The following is a 12,504-nucleotide window of genomic DNA, read 5'->3' as shown; positions in this document are numbered from 1 at the left end:
CCTATCCATCAAAACAAATTCAAATGGCACACTGACCGCAGTCCACTCTTTCAAATACTTGGGTATGATGTTAGACCCCAATCTATCTTTTGGCCTGCACATAGAAAAGCTTGCATCTAAATTTTATCCAAAACTAGGTGCCCTGTACAGAAACAAATCCTGCCTAAGCCCTACAGTAAAGGAAAAGATTGTACAGCAAATGCTGATGTCAATCATTGATTATGGGGATGTAGTATATGCATCTGCATCGCAATCCCACATTAATAAACTCAACACATTGTATAACTCGTGCTGCCGATTTGTGCTACAATGTAATTACAGGACACACCATTGTTACATGCTAAAAGAACTAAACTGGCTGTCGCTGGAATCCAGATGCACCCTTTATCTTTCCAGCCTTGTGTTTAAGAGCTTTTCTGGGAAGCTCCCACCCTACCAGAGCACAATGCTTTCAACGGCTATTCCCACTTCCTATAACCTCCGATCTAGTACCAACACTTTACTTAGTCTACCTCAATACAAAAAGAAAGCAGCCCGATCTTCCTTCTCCTACAGAGCACCGCAATTGTGGAATGACCTCCCGTACACTTTCAAATCTTCCCTAAGCCTAAAGTCCTTTAACCCCTTAAGGACACAGCTTCAGAAGCTGGACACAAGCAATTTTTGCATTTTTTGCTGTTTGTGTTCAACTGCAATTTGCATCTCTCTCATTTATTGTACCAACACATATGATATACCGTTTTTTAGACAACAAAAAGGGCTTTAATTTGATGTGACCTATACATGTATAAATTCTCATTTATTACAAAAAAAATGCAAAATAATGTGGAAAAAACAAAAATAACGCTTTTTTCCCCACGTTTTGGCAATAATAATGTGTGTAATACAGCTTAGGAAAAGTAATTCAAAATCAATTCATTTATGTGTCTTGATTTACCAAGTTCATAATATGTGTAGGATTTCAGTTTATTTTGAAAGTTACAGGTCACAAACTACAAGGTCTAAAATAACATTTCAATGTGAAACAATTTTAGAAGTTGGTATGTTTGTCTTGGAAGTTTAATACCCATTACAGGAAACAAAATTGCCACACAAAAGTATATATTTATATAAAGTAGACATTACAGGCTATTTACCTAAGGTTAGTTTGACACTTTTTGCGTAGCCATTTCACCGCCAATCTCTGCTAAATATTGGAGTAAAATTGTGTTTTTTCTCTATTTTGGCATATTCACATATAACAAGGTTTTTGTAATGTGTATTTCGTAAATCTAGTGTGTGCTATCCCTGTACAGAACCCCATATTGTGTTCAGCTACATCTGCTGAGTACAACGATACCCCCATTGTATACCTTTGCCCCTATTCTGTGAAGCTACAGTGCCATATAGGAGACCATGCTATTTCAGTTTCTATAGTTGGAATTTTCATAGATGGTCATATGTCTGAATTTGTGGCAATATAGCCATCTGACTGTTCAAATAACCCCATAAAGGCCTTCCATTTGAGAAAGCAGACACTCCAGGGTATGTTATAAGGCATATATTATACCTTAACTTGCCACCATGTTTTCACCAATTTATTTCAAATTTTGTGGTGAGAAAAAAAAAATAATTTTTTTTACATACATGTTGCATTTTCGCTGGGTATTTCTTACATTTGATAAGTGCCACTGTCATAAATTCACCCTAAGTATGCTCAGTTACCTCTTCTGAGTAAAACAATATGCCCAATGTATGACCCAGACACTATTTTGTGAAGTTACAGTGCTGTGAAAGAGATGTGATAAGTTCAGGTTTTTAAGTGTGAATTTACATGGAGAGTTTTAATGGGTCCGTATTCTATTTTTAAATATGTTAGCAGGCTGCTTTATCCAATTACACCAAAAAGGCATACTATTTCTTAAAGAAGACGCCCAAGGGTATTTCAAATGGCAAATTTTGAACCTTAGCGTGGGATAATTTTTCCGTTAGCTTGTATCAAGTGCAGTGGTAAAAAGCATTTTGTTTCTGCCTTTTTGACACACAGTGAGTTTGTACTGTATATTTTGCAAACCTTATGTGTGCTATGGCTTTATAATACTTTATATGTTGCTCAGCTATGTTGTCTGAGTACAGCAATACCCCCGTATGTACCTTTGCCAGTTATATGGGGACGTTGAAGGGGCACATTTCAGACACAGCCATTGCAGGTTTTGTCAAACTTTGAATTTTTACGCTGTGTTGTTACCCCACTTTAAAGTTTTTTAGCAGGCTATATATTCCAACTATCCCATAAAAGCATACTATTTCTTAAAGAAGACATCCCAGGGTATTTCAAAAGGCATATTTTGAACCTTAGTGGGGGATCATTTTTCTGCTAGCTTGTACCAAGTGTAGTGGTAATACGCATTTTTTCTGCTTTTTTGACACACACCGTGAGTTTGTACTGTGTATTTTGCAAACCTTATGTGTGCTACAGCTATATAATACTTCCTATCTTGCTCAGCTGTGTCATCTGAGCACAGCAATACCCCCATATGTACCTTTGCCATGTATATGCGGACATTGAAGGGGCACATTTGAGACACAGCCATTTAAGTTTTTTCAAACTTTACATTTTTACGCTGTGTCCATACCCCACTTTGGAGGTTTGTTTGTAGGTTCATTATTCCAGCTACCCCATAAAGGCATACCATTTCTTAAAGAAGACACCCTAGGGTATTTCAAAAGATGTATTTTGAACCTTAGCGTGAAATCATTTTTCCGCTAGCTTGTACCAAGTGTAGTGGTAATAAGCATTTTTTACTGCCTTTTTTACACACACAATGAGTTTGTACTGTATATTTTGCAAACCTTATGTGTGCTACGGCTATATAATACTTCCTATCTTTCTCAGTTATGTCGTCTGAGCACAGCAATATCCCCATATGTACCTTTGCCAGGTATATGCAGACATTGAAGGGGCACATTTGAGACACAGCCATTTAAGTTTTTTCAAACTTGACATTTTTACGCTGTGTCCATACCCCACTTTGGAGGTTTGTTTGTAGGTTAATTATTCCAGCTACCCCATAAAGGCATACCATTTCTTAAAGAAGACACCCTAGGGTATTTCAAAAGATGTATTTTAACCCTTAGCGTGAAATATTTTTTCCGCTAGCTTATATCATGTGTAGTGGTAATACGCTTTTTATATGCCTTTTTGACATACTCAATGAGTTTGTAAAATATATTTTGCAAACCTTATATGTGTTACAGCAATATAATACATCATATGTTGCTCCTCTATGTCATCTGAGTACAGCAATACCCCCGTATGTACCTTTACCAGGTATATGACAACGTTGAAGGGGCACATTTGAGACACAGCCATTCAAGGTAGAATTTTTACGCTGGGTCCATGCCCCACTTTGGAATTTTTTTAATAGGTTGTGTTTTCCATTTACTTCACAAAGGCATACAATTTCCTAAAGAAGACACCCCAGGGTGTTTCAAAAGGCATATTTGAAACATTACCGCGGTATCATTTTTTTCGCTAGCCTGTACCAAGTGTAGCGGTAATACGCATTTTCCTCCTTTTTTAAAATTTTTTTTAACTTTTTAAAAGTTTTTTTTAACTTTTAAAAAGTTTTATTTAGCTTTTGACAACTTATTTTACTATTTTAAAACTTTGTTTAAACTTTTGAAAAGTTTTTTTAACTTTTTATTGTTTTTTTTTAACTTTTAACCCCTAACTAGCCTAACCGTAAATCCCCAAATTTCCCACTAACTTCTACCCACCTTAGCTAAATAAATAAATATTTTAAAATATTTAAACGAATTAATTAAATACATTTAACCCCTGAGGATTAAAAAAAATAAAAGTTAACCCTCAGGGGTTAAAAGAAAAAAATCAGATCACAGTGAAATACTGTGATCTGTATTTTGATCACTGCAGGCAGTGATCAAAGGGCAGGGAAGGGGTTACATTTTATTTGAAAGAGGTGAGGGGGGGTGGGATTTTGTAACTAACTTTTTTTTTTACAGCCAGAGAGAAAGATCAGCACCGATCTGTCTCTCTGCTGTTCACAGCTCACACGGAGCTGCAGGGAAACAGATCGGGTTTCACTGCAGCATGTGTGATCACTCTGACTCCCGGTCAGAGCGATCACATGGGCTGAATCAGTGAAACAGCCCATGGTAGTGTGCCTCCGATAGGGAGACACACTACAGGAAGATTAACCCCACGATTGCCGCGATTGTGGCAATCAGGGGTTAATTTTCATTTTGGACGGAAATTTTCCGTCCAGCGTCCTTAAGGGGAGTGCTGCAATGACGGAAAATTTCCGTCATGCGTCCTTAAGGGGTTAAGAGATCCCTCTCTACTTACCTCAAAACAGAATGCATCTGTCATGGTTGATTATATATTTCCTATCTGTTCTATGTTAAATTTTGTATTTATTGTGTATTAATATTGTTTTTGTATTTTATTGAACCCTAATTGTAACAATGCACTGATTTGTGGACCCAGGACATACTTGAAAATTAGAGAAATATCCATGTATATTTCCTGGTAAAATATTTTATAAATAAATAATAAATAATATGGCAGAAATTTGTAGCCCCTAAACATTTTTTGTTTGGTAAAAATAGTTCGGCCAAAAAGCATGTACTTGCCGTGCGCAAGTATAAACATATGTTTTAATAGATTAAACTTCTCATTAAAAGAAGCAAACAATAAAAAAAAATACATAAAGGAAAACAAGAATTAAATTATATAATAGAGAAAACTTCAGATGTATTACGGAATTCAGTTACATGCATTGCATTAAAACCATATTGATGAGTAAAGTATACATTTTGAAATTAATCTCTTTCTAAATGATACATTTTAAACTATGACGTATGATATACCGGAAGTAAAAAAAATAAGTAAAATAAATTAAAAGTTATATATGAAAACACAAAAGCGATATTTATAATAACCTAATTGTTTTATGAGTTGTATTGGTTGAGAATAGTGCATATGTTATTTCTTTTTGTTCCTTTAATAGTTCACATGTAGGGAATTAATACAATTCTTAATTCTATATATGTTAATATTTAATTACTGAAAAATTGAAGAGTTGCAGAATTTTTATTGCGAAAGCAGTAAATAAGGATCTTCTAATAGAGGTTGTGTCCAGCACATGCTAACTAGTCTTGCAGCTGAACCGGGTGACTTATTTATCATTCTGTAAGAAATAGAAATAGTTCTGTCATAAGTGACAGTATAACTATCGGGCAGCACAATACTGTGTCCCTACTGTATTTCAAGTGGTGATATATTTTGTCATGTAATATTTATTTTCATTTCAACGTAGATTCTCATTTTTCAAACACAGTGCCCTTGGTGATGATGAAAATTAGTTTTATTATGACTTTCTCTAAAGAACTGTCAAGCTTGGAGGAAGCCCCTGCAGATGTCACTTGGGGATAGTAGCCTTATATGGAATCATGTGCAACTAATTGAAATGTCAGTAAAACACATCCATGAATTTCCATTTCAATAACAGTGATCTATAATTGTATTACATGCTCATAAATTACCTGTTCTACAGACCTGTCATTCAAAACTATAGAATCCTATCCATCAAATCATGTTACAACTGTGGGATAAAAAAAAAGTCAAAATAAATAATAATATTAATACTACCAATGAGAATACTGATCAAGAGTCATTTGGTATTTAGACTTGGACACAGGGAACATTTTAGGTTAGTCCAAAACAAATTTTGCCCGATATTTTTTGTTGAGGATTTACATTCAGATGATCACAGGCAAATCTTTCAGTCATTCCTTACATAAAGAGATATGTTCCTAATTTGAAAATCTTATGTGGGATTCCCATATTTAAGAGTAAGGGAGGGAGATATGTCTAGTGATATAGCTTCCTAATTTGGTATTATCCGTCAATATAGCAAACCCAAAATAGGACACTATCAACTAAAAAATCCAATTTAAGCTGTTTTGTAGATAGCTTCCTCATTTGATACGGTAATGAGGAATTGTGTTATTTAGGATACTTAATTAGGGAGGGAGCTGTATAGTTGATAACTCCCTTACTTGGCATTTGTTCTAATCCTATATGGCTCTCCAACATAAGGATACACAATTGGGGAGCTACTAAGAAGTTGAAGATCAACATTAAGGAAAGTCCCTCTTTAAAAGTTGGTCTTTCAGAAGTGTATCAAATAAATAGTTTCCTAATTTGGTACACTTATGTGGGATTGCTATATTAAAGCATACCACGATCAGTAATGGAAGGATCAGTTTTAGTAGATGTCCTGCCATAATTTGCTACTCTTATGTGGGATGGCTAGATTTAAAGGTTGTATATTAGGGAGTTATCTAGTAAATATATCCCTTATACTAGGTATCCTTGAATATGGCAATACCACATAAGATTATTGGGAGTTGTCTAGTAGATAGAATTAGGGAGATGTCTAGATATGTTTTTCTAATTGACTTACGTGATGTAATTAAGCAAAAACTACACTAGTCTAAAACCATAACCACAACAGTGCATTGTAGTAGTTATGGTGCAGATTTTGATGCACATCTACTAGAGTAGTTAAACTGTTTGCTAATGGTAGGCTTGATGTGCATCTAACCTAGAGTCTGCTCACCATTAATCAATACCTCTACAATAGCTGGATGCTCTCTCTGTTTAGTTCTTCTTTGAGCTCAGAGTGGCTGTACCGGGTTTAGCTCATATGATGCTCTCAGCCAATGAGCACAGTATGGTGTGGCTCTGGAGAGCAAATGCCAGGGCACTCCTGGTACTGTAACCACAGCAGCATTATGCAGTGGTTATGATGCAAGGACATAAAAAAAAAGAAATCAATTATTAAAGGAAAATATGCGAGCAATCCAGAAATATTTTATTGTATACTTCAGGATCAGTCTGTTTAAGTCCAGTAATGGTTGATCAGTTCACTGGGCAGTTAATACTCCACTTGATCTGGTTGTGGTCCTCTTATATACATATAGTGATGAGTGATGTATTGTCACACTACACTATTATACCCCATGATATGGTGTGCAAAACCATTAGAACTATATAAGAACAAACAAAGACATCCCTCCTCAAAGCAAATCAATTTTATTATAAAGGGTATTGAAATGATTTTTAAAAATGACTGTTTTTCTGTTTTAATTTATATTCTTATGGACCCTGTGCCAATCTATAAAAACCTTTTTATGGTGGACTGGGAACATTATGTCATTCTGGGATGGACATGCTTGGGTAGTGAAAATGATGCTCTATTGCTTTATTATTATCATTATTATTATTATTATTATTATTATTATTATTATTATTTTTATTTGTAATTTTCAGTGCAATGGTACAGAAACACATACATTGTACATAATGTGAGATAATGGTAAACAACAGAAGATACATGCATTGGCATAACAATTCAGTTGTTATTACATGTGTTAGCATACAGTACACTGTGTTTCACATTGAATGTTAACTTCGGTAAAGATTTTACAGAAATTAACCTGGGAAGATTTGAGGTGGGGGGGGAGGATAGGAAGGGAAATTGGGGGGTGTGGTGGTGGGTAGTCCGACATTCTATCAAGCATTCAGGCTTCCAATGTCCTCCTTTTTATGTCTTTAAAGGAGTACGAGTAGACGTTTGTGATTATGCGCTAAGTCTAAATAGTAGGAGAGTGAGAACTGGGGGCCTATTCTCTTAGGATTACAACCCATACTGAAACTTGGCGGTGGCAGCAGGGTGATATTTGGGGTGTAATCTGGATATTAGTGTTTATATCTTAGCATTTGTGATGGTTACACTACCTCTCAGAACAAGGTTGGCATTTACCATGACATCGGATACCTATGCGGTCATACACCATAGTCATCGATATGGCCACAGCTGTCGGAGTCGCAGGTTCTGTCTCATATCTGTTTGGGTATTTCTCCAGAGTTAGTGAGAGTTATGTATATAAGCACAAATGCAAGGGGTGGCAAGTAGAATGCCATTCAGTTTTCCCCTCAAGTAATTGCAGAAGGGATGCCTACAGCGTTGGTATAGAGATTGTGCAGGCTATGTACTTGTGCTTGGATTCAACGAGAGATATAACTAACACATTGACCATGCTGCTGTCACAAATGCTTTTGGGGTAAATTTTTCCTCGCCATTATTTAATATTGTCTAGTTGTATTTATTGTTTGGATACATTCCTGGACAGTGGGTGTGGTGGGTGAGCTCCACATTCTACTTATTATCGTTAGAAAGGCTATAAGTATATGGTAAATCAGGTATTTGCGGTCTTTCGAGATCCCTTGGAAAGAGATTAATAGGTATAGTTCTGGTTGTTTTGGTTTCTGTATTCCTGAGCATTTGTGTATGAGCTGTGCTATTTCTGTCCAGAATGTGGTCAGATGTGAGCAGGACCATTAAATATGGTACATTGTTCCTGGCTCAGACGAGCATCGCCAACATTTACCCGAAAGGCCTGGGTTACTGTGTTTTAAATGTGTGGGCACTAGGTACCATCAGTACAAGATTGTCCTTGCAAGCTCTGTGTGGGAAATGCATAGTGAGAGGGGTTTGTGTGCTAGGATTGATTTCCACTGAGTGGGCAATTTAGATCTTGCTCCCATGCTTTTACAAAGTGAACATTCTTGTGGCTCGTTTGGGTTTGACTTTTAGCGTAAATTGTTGTGATCAATTTGGTGGGTGGTTGTAAGCGGAGATATATTTTTTTACGTCCGTCAGCTGTAGGCCATTTACAGTATTATATGATAAAACTGTTTGTTTTTTGACCATGATAGTATTTGCGTTTATGAAAATTTAGCCGTGTTGGGCAACCCGTATTCTTTCTGCATTTCTTTAAAGTTTTTCAAGCAGGGCCCTTGAAATATTTGGTACAAGTGTGTTATGCCTTGTCTATGCCAAAGTTTAATGTTAAAATCTGGGATGAGGGAAGGAAGTTCTGCAAGTGGTAGTGCAAGCGAAATCCCCTTGTGTAATGCCTGTGTTTCCTGGAATTTATCCCAGAGTTGGAGTGTGAGTTTAGTGGTTGGGAGCATGTTTTTATGTTTTGACCTGAACTTCTTGGGCATCCACGCAAGTGCTGTGAGTGTGATATCATCAGTGTAGGCTGATTCAATAGCAAGCCAATGTGGAGGTTTTGGGGTGGCTGCTTGCCGACAGTATTGTGCTGATTATTGCTACTTTATAGTACCCCATGATATCCGGAGGTCCCATCCCACTTTGTGAGAAAGATTTGTATGAAGTAGTTTTTGGTTTAGCTATTCCAGATAAAGTCATTGATAAGCGACTGTGCTTCCAGAAAGTATCGGAAGTGGCAATGTGCAAAATAAGTACTGGAATCTCAGGATAATTAGCATTGTGGTATCTGCTATTCTACCTGACCATGATATGAATTTCCTTTCCAGTCCTGCAGTTGATTTTTTTTATATCAGTTAGCAGGCTGTGATAATTGGCCTTAAAGAGGCCAGAAGTCTGTGGTGTTATGGCTATACCTAGAAATTTCAGAAAGTCTGTTCACCATTTGTATGCGAAGGTGCTCTTTAAGTTTGTCAATGTGTTTTTTGGAATATTGATGCCCATGGCTTGTGTTTTTGAGAGGTTCAGCTTCTAGAACATTTCCTGTACTGTGATAGGATGTCGTAGAAGTTCAGAACTGAGATGTTCGGTTTATCTAGAGTCAATAGGATATCATCTGCGAATAGTGTTAATTTATACTCTCGATTTTTAATTCCATGTATATTGGGGTTGTCTCTAATCAGTTGGGTCAAGGGTTCTAATGCCAAGATGTAGAGGATGTGGGAGAACAGGCAGCCCTGTCATGAGCCATTAGTAATTGTAAAGCTGCAGGAAGCATGAAGCCTCCATTGACCACTTGTGCTGATGGCTGGGAATACCGCACAGTCATAAAAGATATGATAGGATTCTGAATCTCTCTAGGACAGCGAGGAGGAAGGGCCAGTGGAGTCTATCAAAGGTTTTTTTCTGCATCCAGTGAAAGAAATATGCTGGTAGTCCCTCCCCCTCGCAGTCCACTCAACAGGTCCAAGACTTTCCTGGTACCATTTGTGCCTTGGCATCCGCTCACAAACCCCACATGGTCTGCATGTATGATCATGGGGGTAATTTGGGTTAGTCTGTTAGAGTCGATTTTGGCTAGTAATTTAATATCCGAATTAAGCAGTGAGATCAGGTTTCCCCCGTTTAGGAAGGGTGGCCACATGCTCCATCAGCATCTCGTGTGGCATGTCTCCCATATTTATTATGTGATTATATACTGATTCCAATTTTGGGGCAAGAATGTGTGAGAAGAATTTATAGTATGAGTTCGAGAGGCCATCTGGCCCTGGTGATTTACCCGGTGGCAGAGCCGCTATGGCTTGTGTGATTTCTTGGGATGTTACTGGCCTTTGTGGGGTCAATGACGGCAGGAATGTGAGGTCCAGGAAATTTTCTATTTCTGAAGTAGTCGGGTGATGGGTGTTGTCATCATGTTTTAGGTTGTATGGGGCATGGTAGAAGGTGGCCATTTCATTATTAATATCTTGGGGGTTGTATAGTTTTTTTGTTAGTGTTTGTTATCAGATATGGGATTTTGGATTGTGTCTGTTTCTTCCTTAACATTGTTGCAAGTGTTTTCGCTTCTTTGTTACCCTGGGAGTAATTTCTCATTTTCAGGCGTTGAAGTGTGTAGGCTGTTTTAACTAGATGTATTTCATTTATTCATGCTGTTGTGTCAGCTATGGTGCATAGATGTTGGTCAGCTGGTTGCAGGATGTGTGCATTCGTTGCATCTCTTAGGGAACATAGGAGTCCTAAATAGTCATGTTAGGATTTATGTTTCAAGAATGAAGCTCGGCTAATCAGTAGCCCTCTAATGGTAGACTTATGGGCCTGCCAAAGAGAGAGAGAGGAGATCTCTGGGGTGTTATTTAGGGTGAAGTAGTTCTCCAACTCTTGTGTCAATTGCGTTACAAAGTTGGAGTCCTGCAGGAGGGAGTCTTTTGACAGTGTTTGACCCCTATGTGGGAATTTGTTTTGCAGGGTTAGTGTGATTGGTACATGGTCCAACAACACTATGTATCCTATAGATCATTGTGTGATTTAGGGGAGGAGGTGGACTGGCACCATGATATGATAAATTCTAGAGAAAGTTTTATGCCCACTGGGAAAAGTAGGGAAATTATCTCCCAGTAGGGTTGAGTGTTCTCCTGGCATCGTAGATGCCATATTCATTAGTTAGTTTAAGCAATGGTTTGCAGTGTGTACATATTGCTGAGTGTCTGGGGGATGTGTCTGGTAGGGTAGTATCCATGTGTGAATCCAAAACATGGTTTAGATCGCCGCACATAACTATTGAACTAGAGGGTGCCTTTGGGAGCTTAGCACCTTGTGAAGGAAGTTTCTCTGGTGGTCATTAGGACCATAGAACCCCACCAGGGTATATTCTGCATCATTAATCATGCAATGTAAGATGAGGAACCTGCCCTGAGTATTTTTTTTGATTTGCTATAGTTCAAATGACAGTAAATGGTGTATTAGGAAGGAGACCCCTCTTGTTTTTGAGGTGTGGGCGGCGTGGTATTGAGTCGAATATTCTCGTAGACAAAACTGAGGGATTCTGTTTGTGACAAAGTGTGTCTCCTGGACACATAGTATGTCTATTTTTCCCCGCCTTGCTGCCTCTTGAAAGATACGTCATTTAAGTGGATGATTCAAACACTTTGTTTTGTTTGATTGTTGCCACGGAGAAGTCAGCATATATGGTTACGGTAGGACGTCCTCATGAGTCTGTGTCTTGTTGCGGTAAGAACGTAGCACATGCTCTTTAATATGGAAGTAGGGTGCCTGGAGGAGCACATTGTGTGGGATCAAGTCAGGGAGGTAACTTGGCTTCTGGACGCGGTGCACCCAGTCAAGCAGGAGCATGTCTGCTGGTACATCTGGTGCATATGCTCGGAGGATGCGAGGCCTGCAGGTCTTCATGCAGGACAGATTCAAGCACTCCTCGTAGCCTAAGGTTGGTCCTTCAGCTCCTACCTTCTGAGTCCACCATCCTGGATTCTAGGAGTTTGTTCTTATTTTCTAGAGATTGAACATGGTTTGCCATGTCTTTGTGTGCAGAAGCATATTCGCTCATTTTCTGTTTCACGTGGGTTGTGTGGTTGGGTGCCCAGCTCTTGTACATCCTTGCGGAGACCGTCTGCTGTATGTTGCCACAAGACTATAAGCTTGCTCGATAGAGTATCCATGACCTGTGACAGAAATGCTCTTGTTATGTTTTCTGCATCAGTTGCAGGCAGATGCTCTGCAGTTGGTGTCAGGACACTCGTGTCAGAGTCACTGTCGCCATCTTGGGGGTCCAGCATTGGGCCTAGATGTGCCGCGGGAGTTTTATGGCTGAAAATAATTAATTTTTCAGCTTTAGACACCACTTTCTTAGATTTGTGTTGGGACATCTTTCTTTTGGCATGTTTGAGTGGTATTTGCAGCTTCT

Source organism: Pelobates fuscus, chromosome 6 (genome assembly GCF_036172605.1).
Source record: "Pelobates fuscus isolate aPelFus1 chromosome 6, aPelFus1.pri, whole genome shotgun sequence".
NCBI lineage: Eukaryota > Metazoa > Chordata > Amphibia > Anura > Pelobatidae > Pelobates > Pelobates fuscus.
Note: the sequence above shows the minus strand (reverse complement) of the source record.